Genomic DNA, 7,196 nt, shown 5'->3' on the forward strand with positions numbered 1-7,196 from the left:
GGACAGTGGGCGGATATTCAGGGGTGTCAGAACGGTACTGATCAGGAGTCGGGTTATCAACTGGAGGATCTTCTTCATCTTGTTCGGGCTCTGGAGATGCCTCGGCATTGAAAGCCGGCAGAATTTCGTCTGGGAAGCCAGGAAAATTCTGTTGATTGTAGGGAATAATTTCTTCAAACATCGATTCCACCACAACATCTCTATGCTTCACATATCCAAAGAAATTGTGGATGTCACCGTGTAAAGCATGTAGATGAGTCTGAGTATGTATCACAGCTTCCTCGAGAGCAAGTAACTTTGCCTCGGCATTAGTTCTTGCAGATTGCTCATTAACAGGGTCTTTAGATTTGGAATTTTTAATTCCTAACAGCAGTGGTAGTCTGGCCCTAGTTATGCCTGATAATCCAGGTAAAATTTCATCAAAAGCATTTTCCTCGACTTTTTTCTTACAACACAAAGCAGTAGTTAAGTTAGGAAACACCAAAGCACTTGCCTTTTTACTCAAACAATCATTAACTTGCTGAATAATAATACGACCAACATCAATATGACGGGATACAATTATCGAATGTAAGAGAAATAAGCGTGAAAGTGATACCGTCGTATTATGAGAAGTAGGCATGAGTTTGTGCTTAAGGAAGTGATTCCATAACTCAACGCGCGACTAAAGACGCCCTCTATTGACCGAGTATCTACTTGTTTGGCGCCCATTCCACTCAGAGTTTTTGAAGCATAAGTCCTCAAGGATTTCATCGTAGGTGGTGCTATCGGCTTCATCCTCGAACTGGGTATGTCGGTCCACCACATCCTGTAAATGATTATATCGATTAATCACAGTGGGTGTAAAACGAATTTGTTTACCTCGCACGAAAATGGCATGTTGGTTTGGCTTGGAAATATTTGCGTAAAATTCCTTAACCAACGAGGCATTCACTGAACCCGGATGGCATGCAAACTTCTTCCACTTGAGCGGCGTAATAATGTCCATTACGTCGGGTCCCAAACCACCATCACTATCCTCGGTAAAAATAAAACCTAACTCAAAGAAGAGTTTTCGATTCTTGAAGTTTTGGAACCGAGCCTTGGCCTCTCGTTCTTAAACTGTTGGAACTTGGAACCTTCGAGTTCAGCTGGTCTTGTGCGTACCATTTTCAACAGTTGTGAAGTAAGAAAAATGGAAAAAGAAGTAGCTTTCAAAAGCTTTGTGAAGTTTCGGCTATGGAGAGAAGAGTGAAGAAGATGAAAAATATGAGAGATAAAAAGTAAAAGTTAAAAATGAAATAGAAACGTTAAGGATGAAAGAGAAAAGAAAAAGTTAAAAGTTAAAGAGGGAAAAGGGGTGATAGGACGGTTAATAGAGAAATTAGTGGGTGGGGGGGTTATGCGTGTATGGGGAAGAAAAAACTGCCAAAAGAAATGATGATGATGGGACAAAACTGTGGAGAGAGAAAAGAAATGTCAGAAATAAAATAAATTAAAAAGAAATAAAATCAAAGAATATCTCTCCCATTAATGCGTTGTCCTTTCCTCCATTTGGGTAACCGCTCCCTGCACGGTTTGCAGCAATGTGGCCCCTACAAATCATATCAAAAATTAATTACAAAATAAAATAAAATAAAATAAAAAGCTTAAATTTTAAATTTTATTTATGCACAGACACAAATTCAATGTTGTGGCATTGAATTTTGGTTTTCCTCTGGGCGCGCTTCAGCATCGTGCATACGTAACACGTCCTTGTTGTGCGGTGGTGGAATTCCATTGTAGGCTTTTAGACGCTGGCCATTGACCTTGAAGATCATCCCATTGTCTATTCTCTTGATGTCAACAGCTCCATGGGGGTAGACATAATGCACCTTAAATGGTCCTGACCATCGAGATTTGAGCTTTCCAGGAAAGAGTTTAAGTCTGGAGTTGTAAAGAAAGACTTGTTGTCCCACATAAAAATGCCATGATAACAGTTTTCGGTCATGCCACTTCTTGGTTTTCTCCTTGTATATCTGAGCATTCTCATATGCTTGTGCTTTAAACTCATCCATTTCATTAAGTTTCAGTAATCTTTGCTCCCCAGCTAGTTGAGCATCAAAATTCAATCGCTTGATGGCCCAATACGCCTTATGTTCAGGTTCAACCGGGAGATAATAAGATTTACCATACACTAGCTTGAATGGTGACATTCCCAAGGGAGTTTTGAACGCTGTTCTGTACGCCCAAAGTGCTTCATCCAACTTTGGCGACCAATCCTTACGCCTTGGGTTCACCATTTTCTCTAAAATCTGCTTGATCTCTCGATTGGATATCTCTGCTTGGCCATTTGTTTGCGGATGATATGTCGTGGCAATCTTGTGTCGAACACCATATCTCTTCAATGACTTGGCAATCAACTTGTTATCAAAGTGAGTTCCTTCATCACTAATAATAGCACGAGGTACTCCAAACCGAGTGAAAATATACTTATGCAAAAACTTGAGTACGATCTTGGAGTCATTCCTTGATGTCGCTATTACTTCCACCCACTTTGACACATAATCCACAACAAGCAAGATATATAATTTTCCTTCAGAAGATGGGAATGGTCCCATGAAATCGATGCCCCACACATCAAACAACTCTATCTCCAAGATATTTTGCAGTGGCATTTCATGACGTCTGGAGATGTTTCTAGTCCGTTGGCATCGACCACAAGCTTTGTAAAATGCTTGGGCATCTTTAAACAAAGTTGGCCAATAAAAGCCTAATTGCAGGACCTTAGCAGCAGTCCTTGCTCCACCAAAATGGCCTTCATATGGGGCTGAATGATAATGGTACAAAATGTCGCACTGTTCTTCTTCGGGTACACATCGTCTAATGAGATGATTGGCACAATACTTGAATAAATATGGCTCATCCCAAAAATAGTGCCTTGCATCATGCTTGAACTTCTTTCTAGCCTGACTATCTAAATCAAAAGGCAGAATTCCACTAACAAGAAAATTAACAAGGTCAGCTTACCACGAAATTGCCGCGGCATATAAAAGTTTCTCATCAGAAAATTCCTCTTGGATATCTATAGTGTCATGGCATTCAGAATTGTTCTCTAGCCTAGATAAGTGATCAACAACTTGATTTTCAGTTCCTTTTCTATCTACCACTTCTAAGTCGAATTATTGTAAAAGTAAGATCCACCTAATAAGTCTAGGCTTGGCATCCTTTTTGTTCACTAAGTATTTTATAGCCGAATGATCAGTGTTGACAATAACTTTAGTGCCTATTAGGTAAGGTCTAAATTTATCAAAAGCAAATACCACGGCAAATAATTCTTTTTAAGTGGTGGTGTAGTTCAATTGTGCTTCATTTAAAGTGCGGCTAGAGTAATAAATAACATGATAAATTTTACCTCGGCGTTGCCCCAAAATAGCTCTTATGGCATAATTGCTCGCATCACACATCAGCTCAAATGGTGATGTCCAATCGGGAGGAACTACAATGGGTGCCGAGATCAGTTGTCATTTCAGCTCAGTGAATGCCCCGAGGCATAACTCGTCAAACACAAAGGGTTGGTTTTGTTGAAGCAATGTGCACAAGGGCTTAGAAATCTTGGAGAAGTCTTTGATAAACCTTCTATAAAATCCCGCATGTCCAAGAAAACTTCTTATACGCTTGATCGAAGTTGGTGGTGGCAACTTTTCAATTACTTCAATCTTCGCCTTGTCCACCTCAATACCCTTATGTGAAATTTTGTGGCCTAATACAATGCTTTCAGTCACCATGAAATGACATTTTCCCCAATATAAGACCAATCCAGTCTCTTCGCATCTTTTGAGAACTTTTGCTAAATTACCAAGGCATCGTTCAAAATCGTCCCCACAAACAGAAAAATTATCCATGAAGATCTCCAGAAAATCCTTAACCATGTCTGAAAATATGGCTTGCATTCAACGTTGAAACGTTGCCGGGGCATTACAGAGTCCAAAAGGCATCCTCGTAAAGGTAAAAGTGCCATAGGGACAAGTGAATGTAGTCTTTTCTTGGTCCTCTGGTGCGATGGCAATTTGATTGTACCCCGAATACCCATCCAAAAAGCAATAGAATGCTTTGTCGGCCAATCCATCCAACATTTGGTCGATGAAAGGTAAAGGAAAATAGTTCTTCATCGTAGCTTTGTTGAGCTTTCTATAGTCCATACATATCCTCTATCCGGTAATAGTGCGAGTGGTTAATAGCTCATTATCCTCATTAATAACCATAATCGTGCATTCTTTCTTCGAAACACACTGGACAGGGCTCATCCATGAGCTATTGGAGATAGGGTAAATCACTCCAGCATCAAGCCATTTCAGAATTTCTTTCATCACCACTTTCTTCATAATAGGGTTGATTCTTTATTGTGGTTCGATTGAATTGTTGTGGTAATCTTCAAGTAGAATCTTGTGCATGCAGATCGTGGGACTAATGCCTTTCAAGTCGACCATAGTCCAACCAATTGCTTTCTTATGTTGCATCAAAACACTTAACAAACTTTGCTCTTGATTAGCAGTAAGGTTAACGGAAATAATCACCGGTAAAGTCTCATCGCTACCTAAGTAAACATATTTAAGATACCCTGGCAAAGTTTTAAGTTATAAAGTAGGTGCATGCAATAATGAAGGCTTAGGAGGAATAAATTCATTAAAATTCAGAGGTTCAAAATTCATACCTGATCTAACTTGTAGTAAGCTAGATTGCTCCTCCAAAATTGAAAAGTTGTCAGACTCCACTAAGCTTTCATCATCCACCCAATAATCATTTTCTGCTAGCTGAATGAAATTATTCTGGCAAAGATGTTCAGTTTCTTCTTCAATCACTGAGTTCAATTCAGAAATGCCTTGGCATTCTTCAGTGTCATCAACATATTTGAGCGTTCGAAACACATTGACAGTCACACACTGATCAACCACTCTCATGGTGAGTTTACCTTTTTCACAGTTGATCAATATACGTCCAGTGGCTAGGAAAGGTCTTCCCAGAATAATTGGTGCCTTGGCATCAACTTCGCAGTCCAGAATTAAGAAGTCGACTGGAAACACAAACTTGTCCACCCATACTATAACATCCTTGACTCTCCCTTCAGGTTTCACATGGGATCTGTCGGCAAGTTGTAAAATAACCGAGGTGGGTCTTGTATCTCCTATGCCAAGCTTCAATAATATTGACTTTGGCATTAAGTTGACACTTGAACCAAGATCACATAGTGACTTTCCAACAAAATTACCTCCAATCGAACAAGGAATTATGAAGCTGTCCGAATCATTTCGCTTTGGCGGCAACTTACTCAATGAAGAACAAAATTTTGTTGCCGTGGTAACAGTCTTTACTTTCATCTTCTTGGTACATATTTCCTTCAGAAATTTGGCATATATTGGCATCTGTTCAATAGCTTCCAAGAGAGGTACATTGATATGGAGCTGATCAAGAATGTCCACGAACTTCTTGAACTAAACTTCATCATTGTGCTTCTTCAATCTTTGCGGGAAGGAAGGTGGAGGTCTATCTTCCTTAACTGCAGTAGTAGAAATTGCTTTTGCCTTGGCATCAGAATCTGGTGCCTTAATAGAATCCTCCTCCTTGTCCTTCTCAGTACTGCTATCATCATGCAATTCAGCTTCACCTTTGTCATTAGTGGGAATAGAGTCATCATGTTGTGCCCCACTAGCTTTGACTTGTTGATTGATTTGTGTTCCACTCCTAAGAGTTAACACATTGCAATGCTCCTTTCCATGCCCTTTAGTGACTTCAGTATCACTTGGAAATCATCCTTGATGATGCTCTTGCAATGCCGTAGCAATCTGACCAACTTGACCTTCCAAAGCTCTCAGAGACGAGCTGTGGCTTTGAAGTAAGGCGCCTTGACTATGAAGTAAAGCTCCTTGATTCTTAATTGAAGTAGAATGGTCTTGCAACATTGTTGTCGTAGTAGATATGAACTCTTGAATCGTAGCTTCTAAGGAACTCATGCTTGATGAAGTTGAAGCTCCTTTGTTGGAATTATGCCATGGCATAGAATTCTGGTAACCTTGAGGCTCATTATTGTGATTCTGCTACCGAGTAGGTTGACTAGCATTGTGGGCTCCTTGATTTCCGCATGAGAAATTGGGGTGCTGACGCCATCCAACATTATAAGTGTTAGAGTAAGGATTTTTGTTGCCTCGATTAAAATTACTCACAAAGTTGATATACTCATGGTTGCTCGGGCATTCACTCTCGTGATGATTGCCTTGACATAACAGACATGCCAAGCTAGTTGCTTTCACTTCCTTCACCTCAGTGGATCACTATAAAATTTTCAGCATATTGGTGATAGTTGAGAGTTGAGCGGACACCGAATCCTTGGTATCTAATTCGAATGCTCCAGGTGCTCTCCTCCCATTCCCAAGTCTTGAGGAAGGAAACTGATAATCGTTGTTAGCAATTTTGTCCAAGATAGAAAACGCCTCAGTAGGTGATTTATCCAGCAATGTCCCATTTGTCGAGGCATCCAGTAACATCCTCGTGGGTGCATTGACTCTATTATAGAACATGACTACTTTAGTCCAGTCATGAAAATCATGATTTGAACACTTTCGAAGCAAACTCTTGTAACGATCCCTACACTCATACATGGATTCGTCGTCGCCCTAGCGAAAAGATGATATGTCATTCCTTAGTTGAGTATTCATGTTTGGTGGGTTGTACCTCAATAAGAAACTCTTACAAAAATCATCCCATGATTCCATCGAACCGGCTGGTACACCACTCAACCAAGCCCTTGCTCGATCACGCAATGAATACGGGAACAACTTTAACTTTAAAAAATCCTTATGCACTCCCTCTTGGCGAAAAGAATCACAAACTTCCAGAAAATTACGAATATGCTGCCTGGCATCTTCATTTGGCATACCCCCAAACTGCCCAATAGAATTCAACATGTTGAACATGACTAGTTTCAGCTCAAAATATGCAGCTTGAATTTTGGGTGCCACAATCCCAGGATTCAGATCATCTAGCATCGGATTTAAGTGATCACAAATAACGCGCGGCCTAACAGCAAGATCAACATTTTCTAATGCCGCGACATTCTGATTTCCATCAACCTGACCAATGCTTTGGTTTCCAATCTGATACATATTTTCTCGAGTGCGTTGAGCACATCTCCTTTGTCTAAAGAGTCTTTCAATCTTAGGTTCTATCAGTTCTAAAGGCTC

At 40.2% G+C, this 7,196-nt stretch overlaps 1 pseudogene; it reads right to left on the reverse strand.

Annotated features, from left to right (window-relative positions):
- Positions 1-1,474: 1,474 nt before the first annotated feature.
- Positions 1,475-3,956, reverse strand: LOC120165412 (annotated as a pseudogene).
- Positions 3,957-7,196: the final 3,240 nt, after the last annotated feature.

This window comes from Hibiscus syriacus, unplaced genomic scaffold (assembly GCF_006381635.1).
Source record: "Hibiscus syriacus cultivar Baekdansim isolate YM2019G1 unplaced genomic scaffold, ASM638163v2 tig00111582_pilon, whole genome shotgun sequence".
Classification (NCBI taxonomy): Eukaryota; Viridiplantae; Streptophyta; class Magnoliopsida; order Malvales; family Malvaceae; genus Hibiscus; species Hibiscus syriacus.